This window comes from Canis lupus, chromosome 31 (assembly GCF_048164855.1).
Source record: "Canis lupus baileyi chromosome 31, mCanLup2.hap1, whole genome shotgun sequence".
NCBI lineage: Eukaryota > Metazoa > Chordata > Mammalia > Carnivora > Canidae > Canis > Canis lupus.
Genome location: NC_132868.1, coordinates 22833385 through 22856308, shown reverse-complemented (window position 1 = coordinate 22856308; position 22924 = coordinate 22833385). Strand labels below are relative to the sequence as shown.

The window sequence follows — 22924 nt, the reverse complement described above, 5'->3', positions numbered from 1 at the left end:
ATTTCCTGCCTTGTTAATTTTCCCCATTCTCACTGGTGTGAGGTGGTATCTCATTGTGGTGTTGATTTGTATTTCCCTGATAGCAAGTGGTGCAGAGCATTTTCTCATGTGCATGTTGGCCATGTCTATGTCTTCCTCTGTGAGATTTCTCTTCATGTCTTTTACCCATTTCATGATTGGATTGTTTGTTTCTTTGGTGTTGAGTTTAGTAAGTTCTTTATAGATCTTGGAAACTAGCCCTTTATCTGATACGTCATTTGCAAATATCTTCTCCCATTCTGTAGGTTGTCTTTTAGTTTTGTTGACTGTATCCTTTGCTGTGCAAAAGCTTCTTATCTTGATGAAGTCCCAATAGTTCATTTTTGCTTTTGTTTCTTTTGCCTTCGTGGATGTATCTTGCAAGAAGTTACTGTGGCCAAGTTCAAAAAGGGTTTTGCCTGTGTTCTCCTCTAGGATTTTGATGGAATCTTGTCTCACATTTAGATCTTTCATCCATTTTGAGTTTATCTTTGTGTGTGGTGAAAGAGAGTGGTCTAGTTTCATTCTTCTGCATGTGGATGTCCAATTTCCCCAGCACCATTTATTGAAGAGACTGTCTTCCAATGGATAGTCTTTCCTCCTTTATCAAATATTAGTTGACCATAAAGTTCAGGGTCCATTTCTGGGTTCTCTATTCTGTTCCATTGATCTATGTGTCTATTTTTGTGCCAGTACCACACTGTCTTGATGACCACAGCTTTGTAGTACAACCTGAAATCTGGCATTGTGATGCCCCCAGATATGGTTTTCTTTTTAAAAATTCCCCCGGATATTTGGGGTCTTTTCTGATTCCACACAAATCTTAAAATAATTTGTTCTAACTCTCTGAAGAAAGTCCATGGTATTTTGATAGGGATTGCATTAAACATGTAAATTGCCCTGGGCAACATTGACATTTTCACAATATTAATTCTGCCAATCCATGAGCATGGAATATTTTTCCATCTCTTGGTGTCTTCCTCAATTTCTTTCAGAAGTGTTCTATAGTTTTTAGGGTATAGATCCTTTACCTCTTTGGTTAGGTTTATTCCTAGGTATCTTATGCTTTTGGGTGCAATTGTAAATGGGATTGACTCCTTAATTTCTCTTTCTTCAGTCTCATTGTTAGTGTATAGAAATGCCACTGATTTCTGGGCATTGATTTTGTATCCTGCCATGCTACCAAATTGCTGTATGAGTTCTAGCAATCTTGGGGTGGAGGCTTTTGGGTTTTCTATGTAGAGTATCATGTCATCAGAGAAGAGGGAGAGTTTGACTTCTTCTTTGCCAATTTGAATGCCTTTAATGTCTTTTTGTTGTCTGATTGCTGAGGCTAGGACTTCCAGTACTGTGTTGAATAGCAGTGGTGAGAGTGGACATCCCTGTCTTGTTCCTGATCTTAGGGGAAAGGCTCCCAGTGCTTCCCCATTGAGAATGATATTTGCTGTGGGCTTTTCGTAGATGGCTTTTAAGATGTCGAGGAATGTTCCCTCTATCCCTACACTCTGAAGAGTTTTGATCAGGAATGGATGCTGTATTTTGTCAAATGCTTTCTCTGCATCTAATGAGAGAATGATATGGTTTTTGGTTTTTCTCTTGCTGATATGATGAATCACATTGATTGTTTTACGAGTGTTGAACCAGCCTTGTGTCCTGGGGATAAACCCTACTTGGTCATGGTGAATAATTTTCTTAATGTATTGTTGGATCCTATTGGCTGGTATCTTGTTGAGAATTTTTGCATCCATGTTCATCAGGGATATTGGTCTGTAATTCTCCTTTTTGGTGGGGTCTTTGTCTGGTTTTGGAATTAAGGTGATGCTGGCCTCATAGAACGAATTTAGAAGTACTCCATCTCTTTCTATCTTTGTGGATCTTATTTTTAATCCCACCATAAAAAAAAGTGTGGGGCTGGTGACTATAATCCATTTATATTTATTGTAATTACTACTTTGTTTACTGCCATGGAATAGTTTTTTTTTTGTTTACAAAATTTGTCCACATATTTTCCTCTCAATATAACTTTCATTGGATGGATCAATTTTTCTGGTTGCTTAAAAATTATGCATTCTATTTTTAATATCCTGGGGTTATTCTTAAATTATCAAGATATATGTATATATTTAAAACAAGTATTTAAAAAGTGAATCTATACCTATGTGTTTTCCTTAACTAGAGAAGTGCTTTAACATGTTCTCATGTACCTTTTACTTTCATCTGCACCTTCCCACATCTTGTTGGTATCATTAGTAATATAGAGCCTAGACTATTCTATAACTTTTTATTTTATTAAGAGGGATAATGACATCACTAAGTTACTTGCTTAATTGTCTCCAATATCCATTATCCCTTTTTCCTATAGTGATAGAGCCTCTGGCTTTTAGTTCAGCACAGGGTCATCCAAAATCAAGGCCATATTTCCCAGCCCCCTTTCCCACATGACCATGAAATAAAGTTTTAGCCAAAGATAGGTGAGAAAAGATGTGTGCGATTTCTGGAACATATACTTAAAAAGTAAAGACATGACCTTGCTTTTCCTCTTACTTCGGCCACCTATGTGAGACATTTTGATCATCAATGAAAGAAACACCTTTAAGAAGGAAGATTAACAAGATATAAATAGCTAGGATTTTTCTGGCAACCTGGGGCAGCAAAACTCTCCCACCAACCCTGGGCCACCTACCACTTAAATCTTACCTGACAGAGATAATTCATCCTTTGTGTATGCATTTTCTATGGCTCCTGTAACTAATGTTCACAACCTTCATGGCCTCAATAAATCTATTACAATTCAGTTTTGGAGGTCATAAGTCCTAAATTCAAGATTCAGACAGGGCTGTATTCCTTCTGGAGGCCCTAGGGATAGATTTGTTTCCCTGCCTTTTCCAACATCTAGAACTCACCTGCCTTCCTTAGGCCATGGCGCCTTCCTTGCATCACTCCAACCACTCGTTCACTCATTAGCTCTCTGTCTTATAAGGATTCTTGTGATTACATTGCACCCAGATAACCCATGGTAATTTTCTTATCTTAGTATCTGTAACTTAATCACATCTGCAAAATCTTTTTTACCATGTAAGAAAGTATATTCAGGACTTCCAAGATTAGGCTGGAGACATCTGTGGGAGGGTCATTATTCTACCTACAACATCTTATTTAAATGACTGTTACTTTGGTCAATTTTACACATAGCTAGACCTAAATTCTAACATTACCTTATTTCACAAACTTCATTAGTTCCTTCTTATTCGTGCTTACTTTTATTATTTTTATTGCTTCTTTTCTTGTTGAGGCACTTCTTTCAAGGGTGCTTCCAAAGAAGTTCTTTGTTTGAGAAAGTATTTTTAATATGTCATATACACTCTCTGCCTCCCCTCTTCTTAAATAAAGGCTGCCTGAAATTTCGTCTTTTGGTCTCAATCACCCCTCCACAGAGCCAGTCATCAAAGTCATCAAAGAAACCTTTCTTGTAGGGATCTCTGGGTGGCGCAGCGGTTTGGCGCCTGCCTTTGGCCCAGGGCGCGATCTGGAGACCCGGGATCGAATCCCACGTTGGGCTCCCGGTGCATGGAGCCTGCTTTTCCCTCTGCCTGTGTCTCTGCGCCTCTCTCTCTCTGTGACTATCATAAATAAATAAAAACTAAAAAAAAAAAAAAAAAAAAAAAAACCTTTCTTGTATATATTTCTATTTCAAAGGCCTAAAACAGTATCTAGAACACAGTATTCACTCAGTAAAAGTTTGGTGAAAGAGGCATGGAACTGTCTTTATATGACAGTATAGCAAAAAGGGGAAAGCTAATAACATAATGAATATGGCAAGAAGGACACTAGAGAAAATGTTCATCTACCACTCAGTCTGGCATGTCTTGACTTCCAGATATGTCCATGTCTATATATCAAATTGGCTTGATATAAATAATGTATAAACATATATAATATCAACCATGCATCTATCAAATATATGTGTGCCATATATCCTATAAAGTTGATAGGAATTACCTTTTTAATTTGACAGGATTTTCAATGTTCCTTTTAACTTTTTATTGATTATTTTATCCAGCAATTGGGGGTGCTGTCCTGGCATTGATGACAGGAGCCCTCTAATATTATGGTTAAAGATACAGTCACTGGAGCCACATAGTCTGGGTTTCAGGTGCTGACTTTGTTTTTATGCATTGTCTGATTTCAAGCAAATTACTCAACATTTCTGTGCCTTAGTTTCTTCAGCTGTAAAATGAGATGATGATGATAATACAAACTAATTCATAGAACTGATATGTAGATTAAATGAATTAGTAAACATAAAGTACTTACATATTTCTAGCAAATAGTAAGCTCTGTACATGCTATTTTTAATGGCATTTATGAAAACTTCGATCAAGATTAAATGAGTGAATTAAATCTTTTTTTAATTTATTTTTATTGGTGTTCAATTTACCAACATACAGAATAACCCCCAGTGCCCGTCACCCATTCACTCCCACCCCCCGCCCTCCTCCCCTCCTACCACCCCTAGTTCGTTTCCCAGAGTTAGCAGTCTTTACGTTCTGTCTCCCTTTCTGATATTTCCCACACATTTCTTGTCCCTTCCCTTATATTCCCTTCCACTATTATTTATATTCCCCAAATGAATGAGAACATATAATGTTTAGAAGATGTGGTTTATGTATACAATGGAATATTACTCAGCCATTAGAAACGACAAATACCCACCATTTGCTTCAACGTGGATGGAACTGGAGGGTATTATGCTGAGTGAAGTAAGTCAGTCGGAGAAGGACAGACATTATATGTTCTCATTCATTTGGGGAATTAAATCTTCTTATACTTTATTGTGAAGCTTGTATGAGCAGCAGCAAGAAGAAATCCACGTCATCCCAAGAGAAAGGTCATAGATGGTGATCTGCCACTAAACCTTCTACATGCTTCTAGAAGTGCTCCAGCCCACTCCTGGGGTAGGGGCAGGATTGCAGTAACATTTCCAGCTCCTCTTTCACTTCTCCTGCAAAGGGATTGCTGGTAAATACTTTTTAGGAATTTACTTGGGAGCAATGTTTGAGAGAAGGGGAGACTGAATTTGGCTTTAACTCAAAGCCAGATCAACCTGGATAGTAAGAATAAAAAAGTGATATTTTGATTCCTGAGTCTGGTGACTATTCAAACCTCACATAAGGAAGGGGTAAAATTGACACCTTATAGACAGTGTTGTCAGATAAGGGAGAGGATGCCCAGTTACATGTGAATTTAAAACTGGGTTTGAATTTGAATTTAAATTTAACTGGTGTTCACTTTGCTTTGTTTTGTTTTTACTTTTGTGTTGTGCTAATCTGACAATACTATTCGGAAACCCTAACCATCATCCCACCAAATTCCCTCATTTTATAGTGGGTAAACTGTGAAATAAATGATGAAATAAAATCTCCTACATCTAGTGACTGAGATCCAAGACTTAAACCCAGGCCTTCTGACTTCATAAGCGAAGCACAGAGAATGTCAGGAGTGTTCAATTAAAAAAGCAAGTAAAAAGGAAGGAAACATCTCTGGTTTCTACCCCCGACCCAGTTACATAAAAATATCTTTCTTAAATTTGTAATCTAGCTTCCAAGCCACTTTTGAAGTCCTATACTACATTATCTTTTTGTTGTTGTTCCTAAAATCATTAACCCATTAATTAAGATCGCGTGGGTTTGCTCTGGAAAAGCTGATTGAATTGCTTTTGTCTGTTCTACAATAAACGACAGCGCAGAGGCAGGTTGGCATTAATTACGTGAAAGCCCTATTCATCTCTATTGATGTTAGTTCACATGGAATGTTTTATAACATCAACATTTTATACTGTTTATTTCCTGTTCTTTTTATCAGAAGCAGCATCATCATAAAACATTGCACCTCTAAATGAACCACATTTCCACGTGCCTGTTTTCAGCTGTGGAAGTCACATCTCACACATAAACTGATTCTCTTTTTTTCTCTTTGAACAAATCTAAATTTCAATAAAAAGGTATTATTTTCTCTGGCTCCCTTAGCACAGGATAGCAGACATTATCATATTAACAATTTCAGGATAGAAAAACAGGCTCAATTTTCATTGAACCTCTTCCCAAACCATTCAATTTACCTAAATTCTCACATTCAACCCACTAAATCACTTTGTTTTTTCATTGAAAACACTTAGTTCCATCTTCAATAGGAAATACACCATGATTAGGAACAAGGAGAAATTTAAATTAGTCTCCCTTGCTCCTCTATTCCAAGACACTAGATATTTTCCTTAAAATGCTTATCATAATCAGCACTGCAAGCAAGTTATTTATGTTTGTGTCTGCCTTGTCTGATGGAATGGGAACTTGCTGTGGGCAGGGGCTATGTTGAACCCTAACAAATACAGTAATAATACATTACTACATATGTTTGGCATTTCTCTGTTTGAAGGGACAAATGATACGCTAACTACCATTAAATTATTAAGCTTACCACCCTAGAGGCAATGTACTCAGCACCTTACCTTCAGTACATCACTGTTGGTTGCAACCCTCTCAGAAATTCCTGGGTGAAACCAGCCCCCATATACAGAAGGCTGGGAAAGACCAAAGAAAAGAGGCAGACCACTCCAGGTTGCTAGGTGGCAGTTTCAATAAACAAAGCAATCTTATATATGAGGCTTGTTTGGGGCAGAAGCAAGATGACTGGATCCCCACATTCACCTACCAAATCTTAAAAGTTTACATAGACATGTCAACTGGGTCCCGCTGTGTATATCATGTAGGGGTGTTTCCCACACCACATCACTATCTCAAGGCTATGCCTTTGGGCAGCTTCTGGGATGGGAAAAGGAAGTGGAACCCACATTCCAAGGACAAGAGAGGGGGTAAGAAGCATCCAATCACCAAGATCCAGCCCAGCAGTCAACTGGCAGTCACGCCTTTTCAGTGACCTTCCCCAACACTCACAACAATACTATGTAGTAAGTAATATCAACATACCTCATTTAGAGGTACTTCTCCTGAGGTTTGAGGAGAGGGGTCATTAAAAACAGCTAGAAAATTCTAGAGTGGGAATTTAAATCTAGATCTGCACTGGAAGTCCCTTGTTTTTTCAGCCATTAGCTATAATGAGTGAAGACCTTAGATGTGACAGACCATGATCCTAATCCTTCCTCACCCCTCACTTAATACCAAGGAATTCATAAGCAATGCTATGCTATGTATGCTATTCCAAGGGCAGAGGAAAGTGACCTAAGGCCTTAAAGAGGAGTTTACTAAGTGACACCATTGGTCATCTTCCAAGGCTTGATTATCTGGTTTCTCACTGTTTTCCCCATCTTTGCACAGTGAGCAATGTGAAGAATGTGTAAGTGTCTACCTCAAGTGCCAGTGTTCTATGGCAAGTAGGGCACTGGAATGAGGGTCAGGGACTTGGAGGCCTAGCCCTGACACGGATTTACCAGAGTTTCTTCATCTGTCGAGTCATGAGGTTAAACTACATAATCAAGCTTTCCTTCCAGCTGTTATATTCTTGTAAACCACTGGGATGTGAGCTTCCTGAGAAACCTAGCACCTGGAACATAGTAAGTTCTTAATAATAAATACTTTGATGACACGATGAAAAAAATGAATAAACAACAAATATATGGCCCTTACTTCAGTTCCCAGGAATCATAAATAAGGTTTCCCTTCACTTCAAGGCATTGAGAGAGGATGCAAGCTCACTGTTTGCAATGCTAGAGCTTTCAAGTCTTCTAACACACTTCCATCTGGCCCTGATTTTCCATTTTCCCAATTTGGAACAACTTTTCCTATTCATTGGAATCACTTCCTTTCTTATGTTTACAAAACAGATGATTTGGGGATTTTACATAATTCATCCTAAACACAGACTAACTCAAACTGAGTCCAAGTACCATCCACTAACAGCATGGAATATTGCATTAGATGTAAAAAACACCATTCTGTATGCCTTTGAGAACCTAGTGAAAAACTGCAACCTGATAATATTTTTAATCACAGTAATGTTGCCCTTGTGGGCTTGTCCTGAATGTTCCAGGGCATGTGTTTATGTTCCTATGCAGAGTTTATCGTGTTTTGGTTCATTATAGTCTGGCTGTTCAAATGAATGCAGACATATGAGATTTTTAGCATAGTTTGACTTTCTATTTACATACCTTACTTAGTCCAGATGTAAACTTTTAGAACAGCTGTATCTTTTAAATGCAAAAGATTTATTGGTTACTTAAATGCATTCTGAATCCTGGTGGGGTATACTTTGGATTTCTTTTGGCAGGATCCATGGAGGCAAAGTGGGGTAGGCTGAACAAACACCTAATTGTTTACAAAAGTAGGCCTGAGATATAAATGTAGGGGAAAATAACAGGATTCATTAAGACAAAAACTTATTTTAAAGTTGGTCAAGATAAAAAGAAAGTGATTTGGGATTTTTATCTAGTGCTTTCCCACCTTCATTCTATAAGCAAACAGTTTAACAGCATTGCATACCAGGTACTTTTCTAAGCACCTTATATATATTGACTTGTGTAAAATTCTTAACACTTCCATCAGCCATGTATCACTTACAAAGAAATAACTGCTTAGAAAAGTAAAGTCATTTGCCTAAAGTAATCCAGTTATGTAAGAGGCATACATCAACTTTGAAACAAGACAACCTGACTTTGGAGTCAATGCTCTTAACAACCACACCATACCAAGCTGCCTCTGAAGTGCCCTTAATTATTTCAGTAGCCTTCTAACTGGCCTCCTTATTTCTTATCTTCTATGCCCCACCTTCCAATCCATTCTTCACCAGCATGATCTGCTTATAGCGCATCTTTGACCTATGTCATTCCCCAGCTCAAAATTCTTCAGTGGCTCTCAGCTACCCTTCCAAATCAAGTGACATCCTTGTCTGGTTCTCCAAAGTTCCACAACTTTGTCTCAATCTCCCTTTTCAACCTACATCCAAAATCTCACCCTCCACAAATCTTATGTTCCAGTTAAACTTAAACCTTGCCTGCAATTCCAAAAACATGGTTTTAATTATCCTGTATCTATGGTCCTTTCCACAGCAGAAATCCTCCCAATACCAAGGCTAATAGAAACCTCACCTTGTCCTTCGATATGCAAAAATCACAAACTCTGTTATGGACTGAATTACATCCCTCTAAAATCAGTATGTTGAAGCCCTAGCTCCCCAGTGTGACTATATGTGAAGATAGGAGGTAATTAAAGTTAAATGAAGTCATAAGGGTGCTTCTAAACTCAATGTGGCCTGTGTTCTTACAGAAGAGGAAGAGACACCAGGGATACACATATACAAAGGAAAGGTCATGTGAGGACAAAGCAAGAAGGCAGCTATTTGCAAACCAGGAAGAGAGGTCTTACCAGAAGCCAATCCTGCTGGTACCTTGATCTTAGACTTTCAGCTTCCAGAACTTTACAAAAATAAATTTCTGCTGTTGAATCCATTCAGCCTGAAGAATTATGTATGGCAGCCTGAGTAGGCTAATATACCCTCCTTTGTTCTTTAGGGCAGGGATTCTCAATGTTGTGTTCAATGACTAGTTTTGAGCCCTTTAAATTTAGTAATGCACTAACATGGGACTAAAAAATTGGGGGCAAAAACCCTCTGAAAAAATCACTATTAATGAGAATACGATCACTTCTGAGGAAAAATACTGCCTCTCAATGTTTATATATCACTCATGATTATTGCACTTTTTCTAGGTCATTATACAGTACTGTGTTGTTGTTTTTTTTAAAAGACATGTTAACTGATCTGATAGTGCTTTCTTAAATACTTAAAAGACAACATTCTTGTTCTTGTTTTAGAGAACACTGCAGAAAACAAACATAGGTTTGATTATGCTGTCTCTTCCCTCTCACAGTCAGCAAGTTACTCCCTGCCTTTACTCTTATCTCAGGAAAGATATCTACCATCACAATGTGTACAGTCATACCATATTTCAGTTTAATACACTGTCCACATTTCATCAGCATCCCTGAGAAGGCACAGCAGTAAGTCAGTGGAAAATTATTCACTTGGGCAATAACCATCTGAGAGTCAAAGGACAACACTACAGGTAAGTAATTATTAAATTTATTTCTGTTGTCAAAGAACTTTGCATTAATCAATGAACAGAGAAAATGGACCAGAAAGTATTGGGAATTAACAGAAAAGATTACAAGGTGATTTTAGTTTAGTTTTTTTTTTTTAATGTTTTTCTTCTGCATTTCCAAATTTTCTCTGGCGATTATCACTTTTAGAATCAAAGGGGAAAAAATAAAGAAATTCTCACTGAATAGAATCTCTATCCGGTCTCCCAGGTCCCTCCTAATAGGGTCTCAATTGATCTACCTTCCCTAATTACCACCATTCTTGTCCTCCTTGGTCATCATTTACATTCACTAGACCAATGTCCTTTCCCTCAGGTCAGTCAAATAAATTAACTATATTAATGTGAGCTAATGAGTTAATAGGGTTAAGTGCTCTACAACTCTATTTAACATATTTGAATTTCAATCATACCTTCAGAAAACACTCCCAAAATGTGGACTCTTTAACCCTGGAGCTAGCCAGTGGTCCATGAAAGTGTGGGCGGGGCTAGACCAGCCTTCCAGTCACAAACCAAAATGTGGTCACTGATTCAGTAGCCCTACTTTATACTGGAGTAAATAATTAGTCCTGTGGCAGCAAATGGACAGCCACAGCTCTGTGCCAAATTGCTAAGCCATAGTTTATTCTCACACCTCTCTCTTAACCACCTTGGCTGATCCATTCACTCTCAATCTGGAAAAGTCAAGAGTCCTTAGAGAGAGAAAAGAAAGTATTTAGATACCTATACCTTAGGTATAAGGCATAATACTGAAGAGCTGTTCAAATAAAGAGAGATTTTGTTTTATTTTTTATTTACTTAGCAGATCTTAAATTCCAAACGGACTTGCATAATGACTGTTCCCTTTCCCACGTCCATTTGATACGTCCCAGGGTCCATAAATGGCAATCCATTGTACATGGAACAAGAACAATCTCTGACTGGAAAGAAAACAAAACAAAACAAAATAAGAATGCCATTACTTTAAAACCTCCCAGACATCCTCCTACCCTAAGAAAGACAGTAAAAATTCTTGCTTTGGAAGGAAGAAAGCATAGCATACTAATTAATTTCTGATTGAGACATTCTACTAATTAGTTAAAATAGTGCCAGAGCTTGGGTTAGAACTGTATTTCAGAAACTCAGGCCAGCATTATTTCCACTACATTAATGATTCTCAACCTTGGCTGCACACTGAAATCACCTACAAAGCTTTAATAATTACTGATGTCCAGTCACACCCCAAGAGATTCTGATTTAATTGGTCTTATGGCCTGTGTATCCAGAGCTTTAAAAGATTCCCAGGTGATTCTAATATGCAGCCAAGCTTGCAAACCACTGATCACAGAGTACTGCCTCTCCTAGTAACTAATGGCCAACCAGATAGGTCTACTGGACAGTGAATAAAGAAGTACATGGCACTCACATTATTCACCCCAGCTTCCCCTCTCTGGTCCCTCTCCCTACTCACGTATGTGCGTATATATACTTAGCATAATGAGTTGCTTATTTAACTGATGGCTGCTGTCTCTGTCTAGACCAGAATTCTTTAAACATTTTCCTAAAGAGCTGTATAGTAAATATTTTAGACATTTCAAGTCATACAGTCTCTGTAGCAACTACTCAGCTGTGTCATTATAGCAAGAAAACCATAGGAAATATGTAAGTAATGGATATGGCTATAGTCCAGTGAAACTGTATTTGTGAAAACAAGCACCCAGCCCTCGGGCTATAGTTTGCTGACCCTTTGTTTAGAGTCTCTAAGGCATATACGGCAATTACTACATTTTTTTTTTCAAACTGGGACTACAGTGACTCTGATGCCAGTTGCCTTCAAACTCCATTGTACTATTAGGGTGTTTTTGCCTGCCTAAAGGAAAGACTTTCTACAGAATTGTTCTCCTCTGCCTGTGCCTGCTGTTGAGTAGAGCCACTCTTTCAGGGCAGAGGCCATGGTACTCCCCAAAAGTCCATATCCACATATGTGCAATACCTCCCTGATATCCCAACAGAGAAGTCTGTCCTTCTGGACACCTCCAGCTCCTTCTCTGTACATATATTGATTGCATTACTTGTCACTTTTCATACTACTCTTTTGCATGTTCTATTTCCCTTTCTAGATCGTAAGCAACTGGAGGATAGTTACTGTAACTAACACTACTACTAATTATTATTACTATCATCTGCAGACATAGGGTGCTTTGCGGCTCATAGTCACTTTCACATTCAATAGGCCCTTTGATTAAAACACCCTCCTGGGAGAGGAGTAGAGTCATGATGATCATCACTGTTAAGATGAGAAAACTGAGACTCAGCAAGATTACTGAGCATTAAGAAGCAAAGTCTACACTTGAATCAAGATCTTGTGATAGCAAGCAGATGTGTTTAGTGCAGAAAACTGCATATGGAGTCAGAGAACTATATTCAAATTCGTTTGGTAGTGGCTATGAAAATAAAAAACAACACACTGGCATTCATTATAAATGTCAAGGCCAAAGAGCACCACATTAAACAATCTGTGAAGGAGCTCTATGACATTGGTGTGGCCAACATCAACCCCCTCCCTGATGAGGCCTGATAGAAAAAGGCATATGTTTGACTTGCTTCCATGCTGCATTGGATACTGGCAATAAAATTGGGATCATCTAAATTGTATCCTGTTGGCGAATTCTAAATATAAATATTTTTAAAATAAAAAAAATTCAGTTGGTAGTTTTGTAATCTCAGATTACAAAACTCAGAATTTTTGTTTCTTAAGCTACAAAAATATGGACACCAGTACATACTTACCTTTAGGAGTTATTCTGAGAGTTAGAGACAATCTGACTAATATTACTGGTATTACTAAGTGGCTAATACTGACAGCTCCCATTACTATTATTATTATTAATACTATTATTATTAACATCACTACCATTAATTCTGCTAATTATTCAGAATTCTTTCCATTTTGCACATGGTTCCATTCACTGTTACTGTTTCATTGTATTTAGTACAGTGCCTTTAATTTGACAGATGCTTAATTAATGCCAAACAAATGTAATCAAGTAGTTTACTAATGGTTTTGCTATATAGACCGATATTTACAAGCTCGTTCCACTATAAACCTTTAAAATTTCCCCAAAGTCAGATGACTCACTTTTAAAAAGACAATATATAAAAAGAATTTCCTTCTCAACTCAAGGAATTTCCTTAGCCAAGTATACATGCCCAGAAACTTACTTACTTAACCACCTAAAAAAAAATGGAACATAATCCCTAGCTGATTTTCTTATAGAATCATTAATGCTTAAAAGTTAATAAAAGCAAAGCTGTCAGCAGAATTTTCTAGAGTAGTAGATGCTCAACTTTGGCTGAATCATCAGTAAAAATGATATTTTCTCTTGACTTACAATTTTTCTTGGAAGACATGCCAAAACACTCCTGGAGAGCTCTGGAAAGGGTCAAAAGTTCAGAGATACCTCATTCAAGTACCCCAATCACTTCTCATCTGCCCCACTGGGAAATAAGTGAATTGATTAATTAGAACATATTGAACCCCCACTATGTATCAGGCACTTTGCTGGGCACTGAGGTGGTGAAAGAAGCAAAAGATATGATATATGAGTTCAAGCAGTTTATGATCAAATGAGTAAGAACAGATGTACATTTCTGAAATAGACTCTGTAAAGTACACTCTAAGGTGCTGGCTTAAAATTCCAGAGAGAGAGCAGTATGGGCCAGGATAGGAACAGAAAGCTTCTGAGAGCAAATTCCCGGCTCCAGACTTCTAGTGGTACAAGTACTTGTACTGAGTACTGGCATACCACTAGATAGCCAGTACTTGAATGCCTGACATTCAGGCAGGTAATAGCTGGAAGGATAGGAAGAGGCTTTACCAGCTGAGATCTGAAGAGCAAGTTCCTGAAGAGTTCTGCTCCAGGCTGTCACTCAGGGATCCATGCAATCCTGTGACTCCCTCCTCTTCTAAGTCTTTGGGGTCTGCACCGTTCAGTCAGAGGATGAGTGCCAAGACAGTAAGAATCACATGAGGAAGGTTTCTATGAGAAAACCTGAAAATAGGCATATCACTTCTGTTCTTTCATTAGTCAAAACTCAGTCATGTGGTCACTCTGACCCACAGGAAAGACAAGAAAAATGTAGTCTACCTGTATGCTTAGGAGGAAGAGAATAAATTGATATTAAGAGCACTAGCCATGTCTTCCACAGTGTACCATTCTGGCCACCAAACTTCTGGTTCACTCTTCTTCAGCATATTGAACACACTTATATCCTCCCTTTGGATAGGGACAAAGTCCCACAACACAAAGTCCCATCCAGTAACTGCACCAAACTCAAAGTCCAGCATGTCTGAATCCGTCCTCTCTGTCTGATCTGAATCTATCTCCTTATGGTCCAGTGATCTAGGAGATACATGGAATATTTAATTGTGTAATAATGAAGGATTACCAAAATAGAAATACTTCAGCAGAAAAGGGAAGGATGGGAGATACACAGAAGTGATTGTCCATAGCAATTTCTAAATCCCTCTGGGAAGGCATTTTGAAGGCCTTTTTAAAAAGAGTTTACTTTTGGGGATCCCTGGGTGGCGCAGCGGTTTGGCGCCTGCCTTTGGGCCAGGGCGCGATCCTGGAGACCCAGGATCGAATCCCACATCGGGCTCCTGGTGCATGGAGCCTGCTTCTCCCTCTGCCTATGTCTCTGCCTCTCTCTCTTTCTCTCTCTGTGACTATCATAAATAAATAAATAAATAAAAATTTAAAAAAAAAAGAGTTTACTTTTTTATTGATAAGAGACACACAGAGAGAGGCAGAGACACAGGCAGAGGGAGAAGCAGGTTCCATGCAGGAAGCCTGACGTGGGACTCAATCCCGGGACTCCGGGATCATGCCGTGAGCCAAAGGCAGACGCTCAACCTCTGAGCCACCCAGGCATCCCTTGAAGGCCCTTTAAAATGGGAGTGGAAGATTAGTTGACTGGACATTGATGCTGTCCTTGGGAGGAGCTCCCCTGTCCATTTGTTGCTATAGCCACTGGCTCCCTCCTTGGGAAGTCTTTCCTTATCCACTATCCTCTGTGGTCACATCTAAAGTGAATGTTTGTGCTTTTTCGGAGCAGTCAGATTTCACAGCAAACATTTTGCTGATCCAAATATGAGGAACTGAAGAAAACAGAAAAGCATTTTCAGTCCTGGGTCATGGTTTCTTTGATGTGACAATGCATTAGAAAATTTGGTAGATTTATGATCTATTTCCTTCTTGTCAGTTTCTCATGTAAATACACACAAAGTCTTTCCTAGATAGAGGAGAGCATGAATATTGGTAAGCATTACTGGTTTCTGCTATAATTACCCACTGTACAAAAAGGGGGAGAAATAAGTATATGCATTTATATTTTCTTGTCATTTTAAAAATAAACAGTAAAAGGATAAACACTGAGCAAGGGAAAACAGAGTGAATAGAGACAGGGGAGGGAGCCAGATTTTCTGTTTATATCCGTTAACATTGTTTGGATTTTGAACCACATAAATGTATTACCATTTCCAAAAAATAGCAACTTTTAAAATGAACATAAAGAAAACCTGGTGCTCACATATATTCAAACGTCTGTCTTCCTTCAGCTACTGAAGTAGCATCAATTCTTTCTGTGGGCTTCACCGTCATGTTTCCTTACACCAGTTTTACCCATACAAAAATGTGACTGGATAGAGCAGGGGCAAGAACCACATGGTAAGATTCATCCCTAAATCCTCAGCCCAAGAGTATAAGGCTCTCTAGCTCCTCAGAGAGGGGATGGCAAGAACTGGACATATAGCTACCAGTGTCCCTAAAAGAAGATTGCAGCAAGAGTAACTCAGAAGAAATGAATATCAATATTGATCTACGACATTCTTTGGCGTACATAAGTAGTCTTTTTTTTTAAAGGTCACATTTCGGTAAGTAGAAAGCAGGAGAAAGTACTTCTCAGACAAGCCTGCAAAAGAGAACTATGATACTAACCCACTCAAGAATCAAACTAAATCTCTAGCCCATACTCAGCCACCAAAAATGAAGCAGAAGACTAGGCAACACAAAGGACCTTTGAAGTCAGTCAGTATACAAGGCATAACTCTACAAACATGTTCTAGAGCTATCAGCTACAATAGGTCTGCACATTTATTAAAGAGTAGTCTTAAAGAAGAGGAAAGGAACTTGGTCCATGTGGTCCCAGAGAACAGAATGAGATGTCTGGAATGAACATTCCAAACTTATATTCTGTCCCAAATTAAGAAAGTTTTAAAATAGTTTTCTAGAGATGGGATATACCACTTTGCCACTTTGAGGATGTAGTGTCATGGGGGTCAGCTGCCTGGAGGTACTGTCAGAGAATTTGGGGACAGATGTTCCTGAAGCTCTGTGACTCAGTGCCTTGTGGGTGACTCTGGCACTCTGTCCTATTCTCTCCCTCTCTGTGCCACTGCTTGAACAGTATGCATGGGGTGTGGACCAAGTAGCTAGTTGTAGTCAAACACAGTCATCATCTCTGAAACCACAGCTGCAAGTGGCAATGGCATGTGGGAAAAAATGTATTTGTTGTGCCTTTAACACATTATAGAACTCCAAATGAAAGAGAGCCATTAAAAAGACAACAATACAACAAAAAATTAAAAGTAAATCAAAAGACAACAGTAATAATAGCTAATATTTATTGAATCCTCACATATGTATGCTAAGTATGGTGGAGTGTTTTTCAAGTATTACATCATTTAATCCTTTTAGAGGAGGTGGCCTTTGAGCAAGTGCTTAAAAAACAAACAAGACACGGAAGTCAAAATAGTGGCCAGGAGTTCTTCAGGTCCTAGGTGAAGCCTGTGTTGATTCATAGCAAGGTCTCAGTAATAGCCTTAAATCCTCTATGGTTCTGGAGAATTCTGGTTCAGTATTCATCAGATGAAGGATGATGTCTGCAGACACAGAAGATGTAGATTCAGAAAATTCCTTAGAGTAATCATTTATCAACATGCAGCTCCCGGGAGAATGGAGTAAACAGATTTTTTTTTTTTTAAGTTATAGGGTTTGAAGAGATTTGGAGAGCTTAGAATTAAGTATTCTGCTCTATAGCAAGAGCTGTTAAACCTTCAGGGAAACACTTAAATATTTTTGTTGTGGTGGTTGAGCATGAAGATAAATAGATTGAGCCAACCAGATTGGCAAGTCTCTTCACAGGTCAACAGTTCATATCTAAGACTCACAAATAACTCCAAATCACAAACCCCTAAGAAAAATTTTGGATTCTAACAGCAATGAAGAATGGTAAAGACAAGGGTTAGTAGCCAGGATATCCTCATTTCAAGTCCAAGTTTTGTCAGAAGTGTTGATGACAACTGGATACAATCTCTAATCCTCCAATTCAGTGAGGCTCTTGTGATAGATGTGAAGAAGTGCTGCTTTGATTCCCCCTTCAAGGAAGGTCTACTTGACCCAGCTGCTGGAACTGCTGTCACAAACTGCCTTCAGCTGTCAGCCCTCCAGGGATTGCCTCAGGCGCAGAGCTTCCTTGCCCAAGGTGACTCCTTCCTGATGTGGCACATACCCAAGAACTGAGGGAGGCTGGACTAGAAAGTCCTGGCCACTGCAATCGAATCAGGACAACTCTGATGGACCATTTCAGCTCCAGGGCTTCTTGTGGTATCGGTTAAAGTGATCAGGAACTGAGTTTCCTTATGACAGCTCCACTTTTCTGTCTGCCTTCTACTGCATTTGTTCCTTTCCTTCCATGGATGTTGATCTTAAGGATATTCCCAAGCAAACGTCCTGTGCACTAAATTTCCATGACAGGGTCAGAAGCCAACCTTCCACAGATCACTAATCCCTAAGCTGGGGCTTAACTGAATCATCTTTCAACAAAACAAAGGTTAAATTTACACAGAGTGACCTTAAAAATTAGTTTATCTCTTTGGGCATTAATTTCCCATCTACAAAATGGGAGCACTGCATATAAGGGCTCTTCTATATTGGTAAGTCTATATTACATGGAATCTGCTCAGTGGCCAGGTAGGCCAGGAAAGCTCTATCTGCACAGTGTGAATCCAGAAACTGAAAAATTCAACCTGGTTAAAATATTATTTTCCAGCCCAGCTCTCAGGTGCCTACTGTGTCATATTTCTGCCCCATGATTTAGACTTCAAATCTGTCAATAGCTGAAATAGAAGGAAGTATCCGTGAAGTTTAGATATATAAGTTCTTTTCACAAGAATAGTCTTGGAGGGAGGGAGGTAACAAGGGGGAAAAAAAAGAAGTCTGGCATCTGCAGAGGAGAAAAGGGTTTAAATTGTGGAAAACAAATTGTCCTGAATTAAATATATTTGTGTCAGGACAGGGTTGAGTACATGAGGCTGTGTACCTGATGTTTAATGCTCGTCAATCTAAATTCACTTTTCTTCATAACCAGAACCCCCCAGGCTGAGGAGTATCATAGAGTAAGCCCTAGACTCTAATGAGCTACTCATGAGCTACTCATGAGCTGCATCAACTAGCTGTCCCACTCAGGGTAATTCAGGCTTCTGAAGTAAATTCCTCTTCTGTAAAAAGGAAATTTAAGAAATTTCTAAAAAAAAAAAAAAAAAAAAAAGGAAAATCTCTGCTTTTCTTTGGGGATAGCTGGAAGATGAAGTGACAGGCAGATATAAAAATACTTTGATAAGTAGAATAGCAGCACATACATGTAATTTTGTCATCTCTATATTTCCAATTCTCATAGTCAGAAAGGGTCCCCAGTCATTGAGCTCATCTTATCTTCAGCAGCTTTCAATAAAACAAAGGTCAAATTTCCCCAAGGGAAAGAGAACTCTGGGAAGATGGTGAAGTAGGAAGCATTAGAAAACTTTCTCTCTACCCAACAACAATTACACAAGCAGAATTTATCTGATTTAACTATTTTGGAATTCTGGAGTCTTCTGACGGCTTTCAACTTCCAGAGTAAGTCTTGGAAAGCAAAATACAGTCCATTTCAGTCAATTTTAATTCTCAGATAGTAGCAGCCTACCATCCCCCACCCTCAGCCCCATGGCAGGCAGTTGTGAACATGTTCCAGGAACAGCTTCTACCAAAAACCAGGGAGGGCAAAAAGGGCTCTGTCCTCCAAATATTTGAGATCTGTGCTTCATTTTTTTTTTAAGGTTTTTTAAAAATTTATTTATTCATGAGAGACACAGAGAGAAAGCCAGGGACATAGGCGAAGGAGAAGCAGGCAATGGGGAGCCAGATGCAGGACCCTGGATCATGCCCTGAGCCAAGGGCAGATGCTCAGCTACAACCACTGAGCCACCCAGGTACCTGGAGATCTGTGCTGCTTCTTCTTCTTCTTCTTCTTCTTCTTCTTCTTCTTCTTCTTCTTCTTTATTTTTATATTTTGCTTGAATCAATTGTTTTATTTTTCTTACATTTTTAAAATTTAAATCCAATTTGCCAACATATAGTATAACACCCAGTGCTCATCCCATCAAGTGCCTTCCTCATTGCTCACCCAGTTACCCCATCTCCCCACCCACTTCCCCTTCTGCAACCCTTTGTTTCCCAGAGTTAGGAGTCTCTCATGGTTTGTCTCCCTCTCCAATTTTCCTCACTGAGAGACCTGTGCTTCTGATTATACTCATGCAAAGACATGAGGGACCTTGTTCTTACACTTTCTCCCATTGTTGGAAGTCCCTCCTCTCTGGCTGAAATGAAGTTCAAGGGACTTAAGGAGCCAAGGTCCTTTTTCTTCCTCCCTTCACTTTTCTCTTTTTCCTCTTTCAGAGGTTAGACATTAAAGACAAGGACATTCAAAAACAACAGCAAATACAGAGAAAATTTAAAAGTACATACCCATGGAAAAGCACAGACTGCAAAAAGGCCTGAGAAGACCTGGGTTAACATCTCATGCTAATCCTTGGTATAGAGACAGTCGACATCAAAAACCAAAACAAAACAAAAATCAGCAAACCCACAGATAGGGATAGAATCTGATTTCCACTCATTAGATTTGAATGTCCAATCTTCAATATGAAATCACAAGGTTTTATATAAAGAAACAGAAAAGTATGGCATATTCCAAGGAAAAAGAAATCAACAGAAACAATCTCTGGAAAAGATTTGATGGCAAATCTATTAGACAAAGACTTTTAAACAACTCTCTTTGAGATGCCCAAAGAACTTAAAGGATAATGTGGAGAAGACAAGAAAATTGGGGTATGAACAAAATGGAAATATCAATAAAGAGATTTTTTAAAACCTAAAAAGGAAACCAGAAAGAAATTCTGAAACTAAAAAGTTGTAATAACTGAAATGAAAATTTCACAGGAGGGATTCAAAGACAGATTTGAGAAGGCAAAAGAAAGAATCAGCAAACTTAAAGAAAGGATAATTGACAGTATTGAGTCTAAAAAACAGAAAGGAAAAAGATTAAGGAAACATGAACAGAGTCAAAAGGACATATAGAACACCAAGTAACTGGCATACACATTGAAGAGTCTCAGAATAAGAAATAGCAGAAGAAATATTAGAAGAAATAATATTTAAAAACTTCCCAAAGTTGAAAATCTTGAATATAAACACCCAAGAGTCTCAAAAACTGCAAGGAAGATGAACTAAAAGAGATCCACATTGAGACACATAATCAACTATTTGAAAGACAAAGACAAGGAGAGAGTCTTCAAAGCAGCAAGAAAGAAGACACTTGTCACATATGTAGGATTCTCAATAAAAAAATAATAAGCAGACTTTTCATGAGAAACCTTGGAAGCCAGAAGTGGCTTCTATAAGTGGACCCACATATTCAAAGTGCTAAAAAAAAAACAAATCTGTCAACCAAGAATCTTAATCCATCAAGACTGCTCTTCAAAGGTAAGAGAGAAATTAAGATATTCCCAGGTGAACAAAACCTTAGGAAGTTCATTACCACTAGACCTGCTCTGCAAGAAATTCTCAGAGAGTCCTGTGAGGTAAAATGAAAGAACACTGGATAATAACTATAAGCCATATGAAGAAGGATCTCAATAAAGGTAAAAACATGGGCAATTATAAAAGCTAGTATTATTGTAACAGTGGTTTGCAACTACATGATTAAAGAGACTCATACGTTTTTAAAGAGTATTAGTCTAAAAGCTAATGTCGTTGTACACTTGTTACAAAATTCCATATTATCCTTTTTATATTATTTAAGGAACTAAAGAATTTAAAAGAATCATTAGTTATATTTTGGGGCATACAATACATGAGTATTTAAGTTCATGACATCAATAACTAACCAAAAGTGGTGGGGACAGAACTGTAAGGGAGCAGAGTTTTTGTATGTTATTGAAGTTAAATTGTTATAAATTCAAATGAGAATGTTATAACTTTAAGATGTTACCTGTAATCTCCATGGTAACCACAAAGCAAAGAGCTATTAAATATGTACAAAAGAAAATAAGAAATAAATTTAAACATTTTATTACAAAAAACAAACAGAAGAAGAGAGTAATGCAGGAAATGGGAGGAAAAAGAAAACAAATAGCAAATGACAGAAATAAGTCCTTACTGATACTAATTACTTTAAATGCAAATGGATTCAGTTCTCCAATAAAAACACAGAGATTATCAGAATGGATAAAAACACATGTTGCAACTATATTCTATCTATATGACATTCAATTTAGATCCAAAGACATAAATAACTTGAAAGTAAAAGGATGAAAAAAAGATATTCCTTGCAAATAGTAACCAAAAGAAAACAGAATGATACTATGTAAGACTAATATTATGAGATAAAATAGACTTTAAAACAAACCAAAAAAATATGAGACATAGAATTAATATATTAATAAAAGATTCAATAGAATAAAAAGATATAACAATTGTAAACATTTATGCATTTAATTATAGATCATTGAAATATATGAATCAAAAACTGAAAGAATTGAAGGGAAAAAAGGAAAGATCTACAGTAATAATTGAAGACTTCAATCCTTCATTCTCAATAATGGGTAGAACAATTAGAAGATAAGTAAGAAAAGATACGACTTAGCACAATGAACTGACTATTTCTAACAGATATTTACAGAACACTCTAGCCAACATCAACAGCATATACTTTCTTATCAAGTGCAAAAGGGACATTTTCCAGAATAAACCACGTGTTAGACCACAAATAAAAGCTTAATAGATTTTAAAATATAGATATCATACACAGTTTTACACCAACCACGACAGGATGAAGATGAAGTTAGAAATGAATGACAGAAGTAAAACTAAAAAATTCACAAATTTGTAGAAATTAAACATCAAACTCTTAAACCACCAAAGTATCATGAGGAAATCACAAAGGAAATGAGAAAATACTTAGAGATAAGGAAGCCTGGGTGGGTCAGTTGGGTAAGTGTCTGCCTTTGGCTCAGGTCATGATCCCAGGATCCTGGGATTAAGCCTTCTGTGGGGCTCTCTGCTCAGGGGGGAGCCTGCTTCTCCCTCTCCCTCTGCAGCTCCCCCTGCTTGTGCCTTCTCCCTCCCTCTCTCTCTGTCATATAAATTCTTTTTTAAAATGGAAAAGAAAATACTTAAATGAAAAAAAAAACACAACATACCACAGCTTATAGAACACAATGACAACAATGCTAAGGGGAAATTTTACAGCTATGAACTACGAATAAACTATATAAAGAAAAAAATTCTCAAATCAACAACCTAATCTTGCAACCTAAGGAACTAGAAATATAAGAACAAACTAAACCCAAAGATACAAGAAGGAAGGAAATAAAGATTAGAACAGAGATAATGAAATAGAAACTTTTTTAAAAATAGAGGAAAATCAATGAAATCAAGGTTA

At 37.9% G+C, this 22924-nt stretch overlaps 1 pseudogene; it reads right to left on the bottom strand.

Moving 5' to 3' along the window:
* Window positions 1-15765, bottom strand: part of LOC140622349 (malate dehydrogenase, mitochondrial-like) — an 82936-nt pseudogene extending 67171 nt beyond the window's left edge.
* Window positions 15766-22924: the final 7159 nt, after the last annotated feature.